We start from the raw sequence: 18,521 nt of genomic DNA, 5'->3' as shown, positions 1-18,521 counted from the left end.
CTGTCCTTTGTGTAGACACCACACACCACTTGTTCTATCACCCATGCATTTGAGTTCATTCATTAAGTAACCACCTGTTGTATACTTGTCATCATGCATTACACAGTTACATAATGGTTTGGAGCTCTGACTAAAAATGTATGAGACACATTGTCTGCCTTCTGATCCAGAGAAACAAGAACTATAGGATTAAAATACTATGTGCTTAGTGCCATGAAAGAGATGTGTCCAGATGTTATCTTTAGGGACACCTGACCTAGACTGGGCAGAGAATGGGACAGAGAAGGAAACACCTGAGCTGAAAAGCAGGGGTAACTAAGCCAGGAAAGGGTGTGATATGGGGAATGTTGGGGATGTGTTGAAAGTGAGGTGGGTCAGGTAAGGTAATAATTTGTAAAATGGCAGAGAATGTATAGAGAACATTGCTCAGGTACTAAAATTATTTCAGTAAAGGTATGGAATTGAGTAGAAAGGCAGGGAAAGGCCAAAATAATACTAGAAAGATGAGCAGAGGTAAAATTACAAGGTTAGATGTGTGGTAAATCTGTATTTCCTCGATGTTTTCCTTGATATATCCAACGAGAAACCATTCTATTATCTACAGACACCACACTTAATGCCCCATGATCCAAATGAGTAATGAAAATCATAAAATGGAATTTGGCATAAGATATTACATGTGTAATATCTATTTTGATCCATGTGAATGGAGACATCAATGAAACAATGACTTTTTTGTTCATGTATAGATACAAAAAAAAAAAATTCTATTCCATTTATGTCCCAAACTTTCTTCTTTCAAGTCTCAAGTTTCTCAGTAAAAGTGTTAAGTGATTTTTTTAATGTTTCAAGGTCAATTGCCTACAAAGTTTATAGTCTTACAGATTTCCAGGGGCTAATACAAATTTGAAAATATGAAGTTAATTTTGTAGAATGTTAAAGACTCTTTCATGCAATCAGAATATATAGAAATGAAAAATATAGAACTTGAAATAAATAGCAAATAACTGATAGTTTCTGAATCTCTTATTTTCAGACATTCCTTCATCTTCTTTGGGAAGTAAAAACCACACAAATTTTAGGTTGTAGTTGTTATTAACTAGACAGTTTGTTTGTAAGATGCCAAATAGGCTGCTGGTGAATGAAAAAACAAAAACTGAAAAGCTAAACCAAAAAAAAAAAAAAAAAAAAAAAAAAACCTCCTCAAACTCTGCACTCTGGCCCATACAGAAGGATTAGTTATTATTTCTTATGTAGCACGTTTGCTTAGATTGTGCTTAATTTTGTTCAGAACCTTCAATAATAGCAAAATTATCAATTTTAACTGGAACACATAGTTTATGAAGCTAAGTAGAGCAACAAAATAGCTAACATTTTAACAGAAAACTATATTTTAGGATCTTTGATGACATTAAATTATCTTAAATTTGTAACATAAACCCAGGTACTTTAAACAAAAAGGTACATATCTATATACTGCAAGTCTTATTTTTTTGTGGGAATATGTTTGGTAACATTTGTTTAGTTCATAATCTCTGTCATCATATGTCTTCAAATAGAAATGAATTTGCTGTAAAATTCTGATTAATTTTTTGGTCTTCATATATGGTCTCTTTAAAAGTCTTTGGAGAAGCTTATTTTTACCTCAACCACCTTGAACGGTGGATATCCAATCCAATCCCATCCAAACTCTTAGTTTGAAACGTATAAATGAAGAATTACTTTCACTGTAAAAAGAGTCTAAAGACCTACAAAATATAATTACCTAATCAAAACAATGTAGCCTAAATAAATAAATATCAAGAAACAGTGTGAAAACCATTTATTCTTATGCCTAAAAGTAACCCATGCTACATCAGATGTGGAAAGACAGGAGTTTGAAGCCAATGGCATATACTAATAAATGCTGCAGCATTATGTTTACAGATGAATTGTAACCTTAATTTTAAGTCTATTATAACCATTCCAGTTTAATGAATCAATAGAATTCTCAGTAGAATTGACAAATTGATAAATACCAGTATTGGTGAATATTAGAATTCAACTCATGAATGTGTTTTCTAAGTGTCCTTTAACAAGTATTCTGAGTTCTTCCTATGTGTTAAGTACTCTTCTAGGTGCTGAAGATATAGAGGCAAACATGATCAACAAAAACCTTCCCATTAAGGAGACTATATTTTATTAAGGGAATAGGACCATAAGCAAATAAGGGAAATGATAAATAAATAAGCTTATTTCAAACTGGGATAAGTACCTTTTAGTAAATAAAGTAGTGCAATGAAATGGAAAGAATTTTATACAGAATGGCTTTCATAAGAAGTTAGCATTTACAATGAGTCTTGAAGATAAGCAAAAGCCAACAATGCCTATTATAAATCACAGTGGAAAGGTCAAGTAGATGAATGAATATGAATGTGGTGCTGAGGGGAACAAAACAGAGATACAAATTTTGGAGTCAGGAGTATATAAAGCTATTTAAATCCAAGGAAATATAATTATGTAAGAAGAAAATAAACAAGAGAATGGGGTTCTCAACCAATCCCTGGACACTACAATATTTTGTGGAGAATATTTTATGCAGTAAAAAGCCAAAGGGTCACAAAGAAAAGTTAGAAAGATATAAAGTCTCAAAGACTACAGAGGGGAACTTTCATCAACTGTGTTGCCTGTGATAGAAATTTGAATGAAAACAGATATGTTTCCATTGGATGAGACAGTAAAGAAGTTTAGTAATAATTAAGCTAATTTCAGTGAAGGAGGAAGAAAACCACATCAGAGTAGTTTGAGAACTAAATGGTAGAGATAGATGGATTTACTACTTAGTGTATAGAAAATATTTTCAAAGAGGGCTTTGATACAAAGATAAACCTGTTGGAATAATAGCTGAAGGAGGATATAAGTTTAAGAAAAAGCCCATTGATTATGTAGAAGACAGACAAGATGAAATCCTTAAGCAAATAAGAGGCTATACAATCTAATGTACAATGTAGAAAAGTTAATTTATGTATTATATGTAAAAGCTAATATATATATTATATAAGAGGATCAGGGATAACTCAATTAAAATATAGGGTGAAAAAGCATATGAATACAGAAAAGATTTGTATATTTGGTGGTGGAAAAATGAGGTATTATTTATATAATTGTTTTTCCTCAATGAATAAAAATTGAGATCCTAGGCTGAAAAAGACAGGAAAAAAAGTTTGGAGACTTAATCTTATTTTTTTTTAATATTTTATTTATTTATTCATGAGAGACAGAGAGAGAGAGAGGCAGAGACACAGATAGAGGGAGGAGCAGGCTCCATGCAGGGAGCCTGATGTGGGACTCTATCCCAGATCTCCAGGATCATGCCCTGGACTGAAGACAGCGCTAAACCTCTGAGCCACTGGGGCTGCTCAGAGATTTAATTTTAAATTGTTATCTCGGTGGGGGGGAAAACAAATTTACTGGTGAAATGTAGAATAATGGCTATGTAGCAGTAAGTGTCCACTTGAAATCTGGGCTCAATAATTTAAAGAATTTAAGAATTTTGAGAATTTAAAGTGAGTTTTCTCTATCTGTATTCATGTATTGAGGTCCAGACATGGGACTATTAAACTTTGGGTTTAACTTGAGTTGTGCTTTTTTGGATATAATCAAAGGAAATAGAAGAAACTGGAGGGTATGTGTGTGTGTGTGTGTGTGTGTGTGAGAGAGAGAGAGAGAGAGAGAGAGAGAGAGAGAAATAGGTAAATCTAAAAAGTATGATTATCATGATGGATCACTGAGCTGTACTGAGTAAGGAAGTGAGGGCATTTTGAAGGGTCAAGATAGCAGAAAGAGTTGGGCCAATAGCTTGCAGATATTGATGAAATTGAAGTTGGATGACAAGAACTAAGGACCTGGAAAAATAGATGATAGTACTTAGAGAATGGAAATCAGAATGAAATAACAAAGAAAATTTAGTTAATTCATTACAAAAGAAGAGTGGTGACCATCTGACGCCAAGCCCAAAGACACACATATAAGAAAATAAACAATATGCAATCCTGGACACATTTAAATACTATCCCCAACAAGAAGCTAACAGATTAAGAAACACATAGCCTAATGAAACAAACAAATCTGGTAGGTTAACAAATTAAATTTTCATCACTCTATGATGATAAATCATTCTGAAACATAATTTTATAGATTATCTATCTTATGGCACAACTATCAAATGACAAAGGAAAAATATGTTTATGAAACTAAATTTGTAAGGATATTTTTCTCCTTAAACACTGAAGACTTTTTTCATAATTTAGAAAACATGTCATGACTCCTTGGACATGAATGAGTTAGAAGTCTTCTTTTTGTTCTAAAGGTATACTTTTTTTTTTTTTTTACAGATAACCAATCCATTTTTTTTTTTACAGTATAAAGATGCTAAAAATATCAGTTCTATTTGTACAAGGAAATGTCAAATAAGTGAGTATTTTCACTCACTGTCTCTGAGATTTCTGGCTAATTGGCAATTGAGGTATAAACTCGTTTGCTATACTGTTATGAGTTTAGTGAATTCAGTCTGCATTTGTGAGTACAGAAAAGCCTACGTAAGATATGCCTAAAAACCAGGACTGAATATATGTACATTTTTACTATCTGGTACACTCTTTATAAGGAAGTAATAACAGAATGCCTAACTAAAAGGAGATCCACATACTAAAATTTATTTCTGTGTACAAATCACATAAGTAGAAGAAGGTAGAGCTTTCAAATTTCAAGTGATACAAAAATATTCTAATGTAGGACAAGAAATATCAACCATGATAAGATGATAAGGATTTTGATTATTAACCACAGTGGCAAAGATGGTTTTATTCTTTGTTATCATGTAAGACATATTTATGTGTGTATGTATGTGCACATATATAAGATCACATATGGGTGGTATGGAGGAAGGCGGGTGTAGATAAGTGTTCTTATGACCCTTCTATTAATTTCTTTTTTTTTTTTTAAGATTTTATTTATTTATTCATGAGAGACACAGGCAGAGGGAGAAGCAGGCCCCATGCAGGGAGCCTGATGTGGGACTCGATGCTGGGACTCCAGAACCACATCCTGGGCCAAAGGCAGGCATTAAACCGCTAAGCCACCCAGGGATCCCTCTTCCATTCATTTCTATGTGGCCTCCCTTCTCCAGGATTATTTGAGTATGGCCACTATCTGTGTTATGCTTAAAACTGAGATTTCTCTAGGAAGAAAGGAGGGAAACAGGATTCTGGTTTCAGTTAGAGATAGGATTTATTCTGAAGAGTACTATTGAAGCAGAAGGAGAAAAGTTTGTTGAAGATGTTTATAAGATAGTGGTTATAAAAATGGATTTTGGTTTCAACTTTTCTTCCTTTCTAATATTAGCATTTAAAACTATAATCTTCTACCTCTGTACTGATTTAATTATATCCTACATCTTTAATATGTTCTATTTTAATTTTATTTTATTCAAAATACTTTCCAATTTATCTTGGGATTTCTTTTTTACCTATGATTATTCAGAGTATGTTGTTTAATTTCTAAATATTTGGAGCTTTTCCAGATACCTTATGGTTATTGACTTCAGATTGAATTTCCTTACCATTATATAACATGCTCTAGAAAGTTTATTCTTTTGAGCTGTATTAGGACATATAGTTTAGCATATGGTCTATCTGGATAAATGTTTCATATACACATGAAAAGAATTCCACAGATGTTGAGTGTGATATTCTCTAAATGTCATTAGGCTAAGATAGTTGATGATACTACTTAAATTTTATGTATTTTTACTGATATTTTTGAATAGTAATTTTATCAATTAGTAAGAAACAGAGTTATAATATCATTAGATTATAGATGTGTTTATTTCTCCCATTAGTTTTACCAGATTTTGGTATATGGTTTTCAAAGCTCTTTGATTAGGTACATATCAATTTCAAGTTGTTATATCATCCTTATGGGATTGACCATTTTGTTATTAGAAAGTATCCCTCTGTATTTCTAGTAATATTCCTTAAAATGAATAAAATAGAAATGCAGTCATATGTGAATCCATAATAGCTTGCTTTCATTTGTTGGTCTATTTTCATTGGTTTATTTTTCTCTTGATTACGTGTCACATTTTCCTATTTCCTGGTATGTTTAGTAATATTTAATTGTATATTGAGCACTGTGGATAATATGTCGTAGATACTGCATGTCCTATTATCTTCCTTTGAAGAGTGTTTCTAGCAGGCAATTAAGTTAAAAGTAGATCGTCATGCACATATGAAAGACTGGTTTTATATGAGTAAAGATTAGTTTCATATGGACCGTTTCATATAGAAAGATGGCTTGTTTTGATTTTGCTATTAGTCTGAAGAATATTTTTAGTCCTGGGCTGATAACTTTTCCTTTAAGGCTTAACTGTCCTGAGGCTTTAATGGAATGCTCAAACCTCTTATAAAGCTCTTCTAACATAACAAGATTTAAACCTTTGTTGTGGATATCAGCTAAAATAGCTGCTAAATTTTTTCAGTTTTACAAATGTTGGCTGTTGCTGGGCCTTTGGGGTGTATGCAATTTAAAGGTTGAGTCAATGTTTAAAATTTCAAGAACTTCCCCTCTATGCCTATCACCCTTCTGGCACTTTTCTCTTCAATTTCCAGCTGTACTATCAGCCCTGAAGGCTATCCTCTGAGATTTTGAACCAATAAGACTTTGGCTCTGTGTTTGAGTTCAGACCTCCCCAGCCACACAGGGAAATGCCCCAGCAGGGAAGAACAAACATATAAACAGAGATCTGCATTCTATGTAATTCTCTCCTTTCTATATTGTATCACTTCTACTTCTGGTTTGCCTTTAGGCATTCCCTAGTGCCTTGCAATGGTTGGTGTTTTCAAATGTTTGGTTCAGGGTTTATAGTTGTTCTTAGTGGGAGGATTAGGCTGATACAAACCATTTCTCCCTTATTGGAGCCAAAACTAGGGTCAAATGGACTCTGGAATAGCTCAAACTGGTTACTTGAATTGACTAGATGTTTATTTACTAGCAAATGTTCCAGGTATTGGAAAGGATAAATATGACCAAGCCCTAGTGTTAGTCTAGCCGGAAGGATAGGCTCTCTAACATTAGGAAGAACAGACTCCCTCAAATGTCCGTGATCAGCAAGAGAAGTGCTCAGAGAGAACTAGTTCCAAGTGCTATGCTAGCACAATTCAGGGAGCCAGGAATTCTATTTGGTCAGATTTTCCCAGAGGAAATAATGGTTGGATTAGATCTTGAAAAATGCATCAGAGGTTTACCACATCAGGAATGATCTGAAAGTTATGAGGAAGGAAATTTTAGACAAAGCTAATCTACAACTGAAGAAGTACAAAACTAGATGGTTTATTTTGGAAAAGGCAGATGAATATGAGCAGAAGATTGCAAAGGTGTGATGAGGCCAGATTGTGAAACGTGTAATAGTAATCACAACAATGAAAAACTACTATTAACTGAAAACTAATTATGCAAGTACTCAGGATAAGCAGTTAGCATATGTTTTCTCTATTGATTAGAACTACAACCCTCTGCAGTAGGTACTACTAGAATCCCCCATTTTTCAGATGAAGATATTGAGGTTTAGAGAGATTGAGTAATTTGCACAAGACTACTCTGTTGCTAAATGCAGAGTGGTGACTCCAACTCACTGTCTTTGATCTCATACCCTATACAACTACTCCTCTAAAGAATTTCAAAGTGATCTGTAAGTAAATAGGAAAACCTGAATGATTTAAAAGAGGTCAATGTCTTTATTAGATCTGAATTTTAGAAAATTTAGCTTTATGGAAATATGGGAAATTACAGAGAAAGGAGATTAAAAGATCAGTTACAACAACATGGATGGATCCAGAAGGTATTGTGCTAAATGAAATAAGTCAGACAAAGACAAATACCATAGGATTTCTCTTACCTGTGGATTTTATTTTATTTTATTTTTAAGTTTTTATTTATTTATTCATGATAGACATAGAGAAAGAGAGAGAGAGAGAGGCAGAGACACAGGCAGAGCGAGAAGCAGGCTCCATGCCAGGAGCCCAACGTGGGACTTGATCCTGGGACTCCAGGATCACGCCCTGGGCCAAAGGCAGGCGCTAAACCGTTGAGCCACCCAGGGATCCCCTTACCTGTGGATTTTAAAAAAAACAAACACAAATGAATTAACAAACAAAAGCAGAAACAGACCCATTAATACAAAGAACAAACTGATGGTTGCTGGGGGTGATGGGTGAAATGGGTGAAAAGGAGTGGGAGATACAGGCTTCCAATTATGGAATGACTAAGTCATGGGAATGAAAGGCACAGGATAGGGACCAGAATCAACAGCACTGGAATAGCATTGCCCGGTCACAGACGGTAGCCACACTAGTGGGGAGCCTAGCACAGGTGTAGAGTTGTTGAATCACTGTGTTGTATACCTGAAACTAATGTAACATCATGTGGCAGCTATACTTAAAAAAAAGAAAAGTTGCTAAATTCCACATGTAACACTTCGTAAAGGTATTCAGAGTACCCAGCATTCCACTACTATTCCATGAGTTCAAACTTTTCATGGGTTTATCATTTTTAAAGAGACAAAAGGTTCAAGAAGGTGGCAGATTAGGCCAGACAATTCATATGTTCTCAAATTTAACACCATCACACAATAATTTAGAGTCTGATTGCCATTGTCCCTCCTTCTCCTCCCCATACCATTTTGTAAAACACTGCCTAATATATAATAGGGAACATTCTGATTAACCTCAGTGACCAATGATAGTTTCTGCATTCCTAGCCAGTTTCAGATTAAAGTTTGTTCTGATAACTGCTTCCTCCATCATCTTTAGTGATCATACATAAAAGATACAATTAGAGGCAGGCTAAATGCCAATCACTACCAATGGAGGGGTTTGCTATAAAGACTTCATGATTCTATTTTTAGACAGCATTGACACAGACTCTCAGCCTTTTACACAATAGGAATAGAATTCAAAATGCCAAATAAAACATTTCAAAAATAATGTTTTAAGTCATAAACCTAGTTTGAGCCTACTTCTAGTTTGTCCCTACTTTCGGTTCAAATACCTGTAAAATGCATAGGGCATTTTATGTTAGGGGCATTACTTTATTTAGTAAGTTCCCTCTTTGAATTATTCCTTTCAAAAATTTTTCTGAGTAACTGGTGTTTGCAGTTCACACTTTTTGAAAATGGGGTATTCCAGATGTCATAAAATGAATAAAATAACTGAGGTTAAGAACAGACTACCTAGGTTTGAATTTTTTGATTCATCATGTCTCAGTTGTATAGCTTTCCATTAATTTTTCCTAACCGGTCTCCTTCAGTTTATTCATCAAAATGTCAGAGATAATAGGAGTGCTATCTTACAAGGTCCTTGTAAAGACTGAATGAGATAATAAATGCAAAGAATTTCAAACATTGTAAATATCCTAATATTACCATTGCAAATGTTTGGAATTTTCTCTGAAATTTACTTAGGGATCCTAAATTTATTATAAATATATTCATGATTGTCTCTCATTTTCACTGATCTTGTTGAAAGTTTCTGGTTTCAGAACCATAAGATCCTATAATTATGTAATAAGATTTATTATGTTTGTCTGAAATTTACTTTTTTTGACAGAAGAGTCACTTATGAAACTTCTAATTTGAAATATCAATTTGAATAGAGAGAAGTAATTTTAGATCCATCTTTGAAATAAATTGGGGCAGATAGCTCAGATAAATATATTTTTCTATCTTAAAAGGAAATGCTAACCTGTCTGTATTCATTCCCTAAGGCTGCCATGACATATAACCACAAACTCAGTGGCTTACACCAGAAATTTATTTTCTCACAGCTTAAGAGCCCAGAAGCCTGAGAATCAAGACATCACTAGGGTTGGTTTCTCTGAGAGTCTCTTCCATGTCTTTCTCCTTGGCTGCTGGGAAGGGCTAGCAATCCTTAGAATTTCTTGGCTTATAGATGCTCACTCTACTATTTGTCTCCACCTTCATATCATCTTCTTTCTGTAACCAATCTTCTTCTTTCTTTAACAAGGACATCAGGGGATCCCTGGGTGGCGCAGCAGTTTGGCGCCTGCCTTTGGCCCAGGGTGCGATCCTGGAGACCCGGGATCGAATCCCACGTCGGGCTCCCGGTGCATGGAGCCTGCTTCTCCCTCTGCCTGTGTCTCTGCCTCTCTCTCTCTGTGTGACTATCATAAATAAATAAAAATTAAAAAAAAAAAATAACAAGGACATCAGTCATTAGATTTAGGGCTGACTGTAAATCTAGGATAATCTCACTTCAAGATGTTCAGCTTAATTAAAGCTGCAAAGATACTATTTCCAAATAAAGTCATTTTCAGTTACCAGGATTAGGGCTTGGACATATCTTTTTGAGGACCACTATTCAACCCCCTATACTGTCAAATGCTAGATTGGAGAAATCATTATAAAAATATGAATCAATGGCAGCATAATAATTGACTAGACACTAAAGAAAAGTACATGAATTAAATATAGATTATTGTCACCAATTACAATCGAGTTGTACAGAAAATAAATTTTATATATGAAATGATTTCTTATTTAATAGAGCATTTAATGTAACCCTAAATTATCTAGACTGGAAATTAGAGAATGGAATATATAATGTTTTCTACTCAGGACTCAAAATAGAAACATTCAAATAGAATTCAGAAATAAAATTTATTTCAACCTAATCCTTGATCTTGTCATGGGAACCTGTTCTAGGAGAACAATTTTCTATATTATATACTGCATTTTGGATTCTCTTATATCAGTTTGCACACTTGTTTAATGAAGAGACTGTGTACTTTCCAGCTCAGCAAATTGGATTTGAATGTCATATCATCACTGTTAAGCTGTGTGATCCCAGGAAATTTACCCTTTTGTGTCCCAGCTTCCTCATCTGTAAAAAGAATGTGGTAATGCCAATTTCCCAGGTTATTTTAACTTGCTGTTAGAATAAAATTGAGGAATTGTATAGTTGGGGCTGGATACAGGAGTTTTCAGGAAGGTTGAGTTCTCTTTTCTGCATTTGCCTTAAAAGCTGTGTCAAAACTGATCAGGAACAACAACAACAACAACAACAACAACAAAAACAGAACAAAACAAAATGACTAATGAAAAGCCTAAGTTTTTTATTGATATTTTTCAGCTTATCTCTCCCCATGCAACTTGGAATAGCTTGTGGATGACTTCTCATGAATCTTAACCATATCTATGTAGATATGGAATGTAGCAAAACTCTCTGCCTCTCTGTGTCTCTCTCTTTCTCTCTCACACACACAAGTACCTTAATTTTTCACAAGTTTAGTCATACTACAGATCCAATCATATAGTAGCTATTTATGGTCATCTCTCTTATTGTAAAAAGAGAAGTCTAACCCAGATGCTGTGCTTAAGGCCACTGACTGCTGCTGAAATTTGTTATGTTTTGTATTTTAAAACAGGAAACTGAGTCATGATCAGAATAATCATATTGGGACAATCTTAAGGCCTTGCAACAACCTTTTTGCGTAGTTGGTAGAAACATTTATGTATGTTCTCTTTCAATCCAGGCTGATGGTGTCTGGTGACAGTTTAAGTCCCCAGAAATGTGAGGAGACTGGCTAGCTGTCAGGAAGACATATAAGGAGGTTTCTAGGTTGGCGATTCACAAAAACTCAGATGCAACTTAATCTTTCTGGTGCAAAAACTTAATCTTGTTGGTGATCTAGAAATCAGACTCAGGAATCATTACCCATATTTGTAAGGAGAGACTCAAGCACATAAACAAAAAAACTAATTTATTAAGTAAATGGGCTATATTGCTTTTTGATGAGAATTGTGGCAATATTTATTAAGAAACTTAACCGTATTAATATACATCTATTTATAGATCTGTATAGTAAGGAAACCAGAGACCCACAGTTACATATAATCATGTTCATTTATACTTCTGTGTTTAATTAGGAGTGTTCATTTTATAAAAAATTTTATCACAGAAAAAAATTTAAAAGTGCTAAATGATCAAACAAGAATAGAGGAGTGCTTTTCAAAGTGTGAGCCCTAATCCATAGTGGGTCATGGAAAAAATTTACTGGATTGCAAAGACTATATTTTTGCAAACTACCCCAATTTACTAAGGAGAGAAATGAGGCACAGAAAGACTAAATAAAATGCCTATAATGCCACATAGTTAGCCAGGGGAAGCTGATCTTCCTGATTCAAAAATCTCATGTTCTTATTGGATGTTTCCAGAAGCTGGTATGTTATTGGTCTGCTAATGTAATATGGATCTTATGTAAGGGAACAAGAGACCTCCAGACTATCAGTGTTTGGAGGGGCTACAGGAAGTTAGCTGTCATGGGACAGAATGAGCAGAGTTGTAATCATTCTTTTTCTTAATAATTCTTAAAGGCTTTATTTTTTTTTCTTTAAGTTATCATGGCCATACTAATTGAAGGCATACCTGTCTAGCTTGAATCTTACAGGTATTGGCCTTTCGAAACTGATCCGTTTTTAACACATAAACCAAGTGTTTCATCCTGTGGGAAGCTGGGACATAAATGTTATGCATACTCTATTAATAGTCCTAAAATTGTCCTAATTTTTTGAAATTTCTAATAAAATATTTTAAGCATATAGGAAAGTGTGCAGGTAATATAACACTTTTTCATGGACCTATAACCAAGATTTGCCCTTCTTTCCTTTCACCCTTCCTCCCTTCTTCCCTTCCTTCCTTCCTTCCTTCCTATTTGCTCCAACCATTATCTCAGAAAGTTATAATTCATATGAATGCCTATACTGAGGGTTAAGTTTTGATTTCAATACAAAGAAAGCTTGGCTTCAGTGTTCTTTATAATCAGTACAGGTATATGTGTGAATGTGTGTGGGTGTTTACATATGCTTGATTTAGAAATGTATTCCTTTAGGGCTAAACTTCACCTTTGAAATGTGTCTTTTTTTTCATGTACATATAAATATATATTTTTCTGCTAATGAGTAGGTATGTATGAAAGGCACATAAATTGCCCATATCCTCCCCATATAGTCAGAATCTTAATGGAACAATAGAAATTTTACAGTTGCTTCCAAAATTTGAAAGAATGAGAAAAGGAAAATACTTCATTAGGATAAAATTATAGATTTTTTCCAATTAAACTTATATAGGTAAGAAATATTGATTCCACTCCACAATCTGATAACTTTGTGAATTTCAGCATCTTTTTTTGCTCAATAGATTTGCTGATTATCTTACTATAAGAAGTATAGCAGTTTTAATATATTCTAGGTACCATGTGATATAGCAATAAATAAGAAACATATATCCCATTATGAAACTAGTATTAACAAGAGTATTAAGGCCTAAAATAGTATATATTAACATAGTGGGTTTTTGTTTTGTTTTGTTGAAAACAAACAGATTGTATCATTTCTGTAGTTAATTGCTATGCCAAATTATAGGTTTGGGGAAGGATGGGGCAATTTTAGGTAGAATGATTAGAAAGACCTCCCTGAAGAGGTGACATTTAAGCAGAAATTTTAGTTATTTGAAGGAAAAAAACCCATGGAATGGGTATTCCAGAAAGTAGGTTGTAGAATGGCTGTAAGGCTTAAGCTGTCTCTGTTTAGGACAGGCCATGACAGGATCAGTGAAAGCCAGATCACCAAAGCCTTATAAACAGTTTATAAATGAGAGGCTTGGATTTTATTCCAAGTGTGATCAAAATCAGTAGCTTATTTTAAGCATGGAAATCACATATCTGAATACATTTTAAAGAGGTCTTTCTATGTACTCCAAACAAAATAGACAAAAGGATACTATAGGCTACTATAGTTGTTCAGATAATTATATGCTACTTTGGAGAGAATAGTGAAGATGGTATGAAGTGGTTGGACTTTGGATGTGTTATTAAGATAGACTTATTTAGCACGTGCTCTGATTAAAATAATATTTCTAGTAAGTGGTGAAAGGATAGATTATGATGTGAGGAAAACCATAATGCCTCTCTCATTGACAAAAATAAATGTCAAATGAATGAAAGAGCTAGATGTTTAAAAAAACCTATAAACATATCAGAAGAAAAGTAGAAACATGCTTTTGTATGCATATGATTAAGATACAAAGACTGGAATTCAAAAAGAATCCAAAAAGGCATAAGAAAGTATTTGAGATTATATAAAATAAAAAAAAATAAAAAAAATAAAATAAATAAAATAAAACAAAGGAAAATATTCTGAATTTATAAAGATTACCTCGAAGTCAATTAAAAATACAATAAAAGAAGGGACAAAACATAGAAACAAAAATTTCAGAGAAGAAACAAATGTAATCTATAAATGAGTGAAAAAAATTCACAGCTTCATTTCAAATCAATGAAACACAAATTCAAATGAAGATTTGTAAGTCATTATACTAATAATAGATGTTTGAAAGATGGCTAATAGCAGGTGTTAGTGAGGAGGTAGGCAAAGAAATGCTTTCATACATTGTGGATATTCACAAATTGTGGATAAGAGTATGAATTAGCACAGCTTTATTGGAAAGCTCTTGGGCGGTGTCAATCAAACTGCTATTTCCTTTGATTCCTAGGTATCTGCCATAGGTGTGCAGAAGCATGTACAAGGATATTCATTTCAACATCGTAATAGCAGTGAAACACGGGAAGCCTGAACATCCATCAAAAGAGACAATTAACTGAACTATAGCACATGCTACCTAGGAATCAGATACATCTGCTTGTCCCTAGAAAAAATCCCCAAACCATTGTCAGGAAAAAATAAAAAATAAAACAACCGAAACCCCAAACAAAGCAAGTTGTAAAACAATTCATGAAGCCTGATCCTGTTTATGTAAAAACAAAACAAAACATGCACAAAAAACCCCAGAAACAGAAACAAACAACCCTGCACGAATTATGCGTATATGTATTTAGATATACATATACAAATACATTTTGTATTTGTGTTTATGTAAATGCACAAAAGTCTATGCATATGTACATAAAATTGTTAAATCTGATTACTTCTAGGAAGAGAAATGGATTTGGGGTAAGAGTGAAAAAGTAATTTTAGTTTTTGCTCTCTATAGCTTGTAAGGTTATAAGTTTTCTTTGAGTATGTACTCATGTATTCCTTATCTAATTAAAATTAAATTTTTATGGATACTGATTAGTCCATTTGGCAAGCCATATAAACTCATCCATATGACTGAATTATCCCCAGAATGAGACTATCTCTTTTTAAGTCTACGTAGTTTCTATTCATCAACCAAATGTGCATCCCCCAAGTTATTTGGCCTTTAGCCCTGCCAGGCAATAGTCATCCCCAACTATTTCTCCAGTCCTTTCAGGAACAATCTAAAACCTTCCACCCTTCCCCAGTCCCCAAATTCTCCACCTTTTCTCCTCATCATCCACAGATGGCCTCTGGATTTTATAATAAGAAAAGAGACTAGTTAGAAGAAATGTCTCACCTTCCTACTTTCTCCACTATAAACTTTTCGTCTTAATTCCTCTTTTATTTGTTTTTTTTTTTTTAATTCTCTACTACCGAGTGTATTACTACCATCTTTTTAGTCGTTATTACTAAGTTATGGGCTAAATTGTGCCCTGCACTCCCTGGGGAGGAGGGGCGGGAAATTCCATGTTGAGGTCCTAATCCCAACTACCTCAGTCTATGACCTTATTTGGAGAGAGGGTCTTTAAAAGGTAATTAGGGTAAAATGAGGTCATAATCCACTATGACTGGTATCCTTACAAGAAAAGAAACTGGGACACAGACATGCATGGAGGGGAAATGATGTGGAGACCGGGAAGCCTGATCTCGACAAGCTAAGGAGAGAGGCTTCAGAAGAAACCAGCCCTGCTGACACCTTGATTTCAGACTTGGAGCTTCCAGAATTGTGAGAAAATAAATGTCTGTGGTGTGGGCCTCACAGTCTGTGCTGTTTGTTATGGCAGCACCAACAGACTAGTACACGCTCACACAAGCAGACTTGCTTCTCCTTTCTGAATGAATCCCTACACTCGTGCTCCCCATCCCATTTGCTCCTTCCTCCGGGTTTTGCCTTTTTCTTTTGTATTTTCCAATTTATATTTTCTACTGATCTTCCCCCTTCTGATTATACATACATTGGTTTTATAGATATATAGATAGATATTTCATATATCTATCTATGTATCTATGTATCTATCTATCTATCTATCTATCTATCTATCTGCATTCAAGTTATACATATAGTCCCTGCCATCTGAGAGAAAATGTAACTACTACTACCACAACAAAATATATTTGGCTGCACATTTCCCTGTATCGTATCAGCTTTGAGACTTCAGTTGACTTATGGAAATAGTAGTTTGCGCTTTTTCCATCCACTTCTTAATAGTCCATTTGATTTTCAACCAAACTCGGTCTGGATTATGCTTTCCCCACTATAGGCTTGCCATCACCCCTTCCAAGATGACTAGCCGTCCATTCTACCAATGAGGAAAGGGAGACTGAAAAGTTGTATAACTTGCCCAGGATCACACAGCTAGAAGTAACCATGCCAGGTTTTGAATCTAATGTAACTCCAAAGCTTTTAAAAGCATCATTAAAACATCATTTTAGTGCATGATGAAGCTCATGCTTCGAGGAAGCTTCAACCCAAAGCCACCTGCAGGAAACAAGGGCAGGTATCGAGATACAAGAGTAGGATTAATGTAGGGCTGAAAAGCAAGAGACACTGGAAAATCTGGCCCATTTTCATTGTAAATATGTGGGAAGTTCTGACTGTGAGTGCAGGGGGCATTTGATACCATCTATAGAACATCCAGTTTAGCTAAATTGCCACCCATGCTAGCCTTGAAAAAGGAATGCTAGGGTATTAGAATACAGTACACAAAAGGTTTAGAAATGAGGAATATATTTTTAAAGACTTTATTTATTTATTCATGAGAGACACAGAGAGAGAGAGACGGAGAGAGAAGCAGTTTCTATGCAGGAAGCCCGATGTGGGACTCAATCCCAGGATTCCCTGAGCCAAAGGCAGATGCTCAACCTCTGAGCCACCCAGGCATCCCAGAAATGAGGAATATTTTATCCAAGAAAAATATGTTTGTAGTTCAAGGTCATGAAGAATTATTGTAAAAAGAATGGTCTTTTACAAGGTTTTTATGAAGATGGTCATGTCAATTCAAATTAAATAAGAGGGAGAATGCTGAGAAGATAGTATGAGAAATTATAAACTACATATAGAGCAGGACCTTATTTTAATAATAATGTTTATTGAGTTTTTATGATGCCTCAGGTGCTAGTCTAGTGGGTTACTTGTGTTGTTAAACTCTCAGGACAAGCCTGTGAAGTAGATAGTGTGACCTGGATAGTTTTTATCTTTTTATTTATTTTTTAAAGATTTTATCTATTTATTCATGAGAGACACACAGAGAGAGAGAGAGAGGCAGAGACACAGGCAGAGGGAGAAGCAGGCTCCATGCAGGGAGCCCAACATGGGACTCGATCTCGGGACTCCAGGATCCCACCCCTGGTTGAAGGCGGCGCTAAACCGCTGAGCCACCGGGGTGCCCCGGATAGGTTATATCTGTATGTTTTGTAGGTATTAAGTTCCCACAGATAGTATATTAATAAATCATTTTAACTCAAAGTAAATAAAGGGACAATATGAGAGTACATCAAAAAGTCATAGTAAATCTTAAAATCAGCCTAGCATAAAACTCTGACCCTGAAACACTTTTGAGACAGGGATATTTCATTTAGCAAAAACAGAAGCAATGAAAAACTATGCACGTGGGATGTGAGATCTCCATGTGCATTCAAATGGGTATACATTTATGAAAAATTCCAAGTGAGAAAGTTGAGCAAATCATAGTAAAAATTGGTCTAGATTCCATTATATCAGATGTAATGGTGTGATATATTTCACTTGTTTTGAGATTAGAGGAAAAACTTTAAACTTTTGTTTGCCTCTAATTAGAGCAATTAACTCATTAGTAACTGGGTAGCAGGTTGGCAAGGAGGGACAGTAATCATGCCCAAGTATTACCTGTATGTGCTATATACAAAAGGTAAGAGGATATGCACTTGAATTAAAACACTCAAATTTTGAAGTCCCTTTTTTAGGAAACAGACAATTTGGCTCATTTGGAGAACAACACAGGGAATTGTATCTAAGGTCACTAAAAGGAAAATTGGGTCTCACCAGACAATTTGTAGCTTGCTGTGGCAGTGGCCAAGTGATTATATTAGGGTACAGAAGTAGGTGTAATTTAACGAGAGTTCAGAGGGGACTTTTGACAATCTATCATAGAAAAAGTTAATAAGCAAAATGCTAGACTTCAGTCTAAGTGTGAACCTAGCTAAAAGACTGATTGTAGCCTAAAATAATATAGGATAGCAGTAAATTGTGGCAAGTCCTCATGAAGAGGTGACAAATGGAGTCCTTCAGTAGTGATTGCCAGGCCCATTACTTTTTAACACACTGGATAAGTTATGGTGTCTGAATGAGTTGATA

The 18,521-nt window shown here is 34.7% G+C and overlaps 1 long non-coding RNA gene across 8 annotated transcripts in view; it reads left to right on the top strand.

The window, feature by feature from the left end:
• Positions 1–18,521, top strand: part of LOC102156904 — a 336,233-nt gene that overhangs the window by 194,133 nt on the left and 123,579 nt on the right. The window contains exon 8 of one of the 8 annotated variants that reach the window (XR_005383245.1): positions 14,604–14,943. The exons of 3 other annotated variants lie outside the window; for them this stretch is intronic. This is a non-coding gene — a long non-coding RNA (uncharacterized LOC102156904). Of the gene's footprint in view, positions 1–14,603; positions 14,944–18,521 lie in introns of those variants that run through there. 4 more of the 8 variants (XR_005383241.1, XR_005383239.1, XR_005383249.1 and 1 more) reach the window with 4 other exon arrangements.

The sequence above is a fragment of the Canis lupus genome, chromosome 33 (assembly GCF_011100685.1).
Source record: "Canis lupus familiaris isolate Mischka breed German Shepherd chromosome 33, alternate assembly UU_Cfam_GSD_1.0, whole genome shotgun sequence".
NCBI lineage: Eukaryota > Metazoa > Chordata > Mammalia > Carnivora > Canidae > Canis > Canis lupus.
This window is presented reverse-complemented; position numbering and strand designations above follow the sequence as displayed.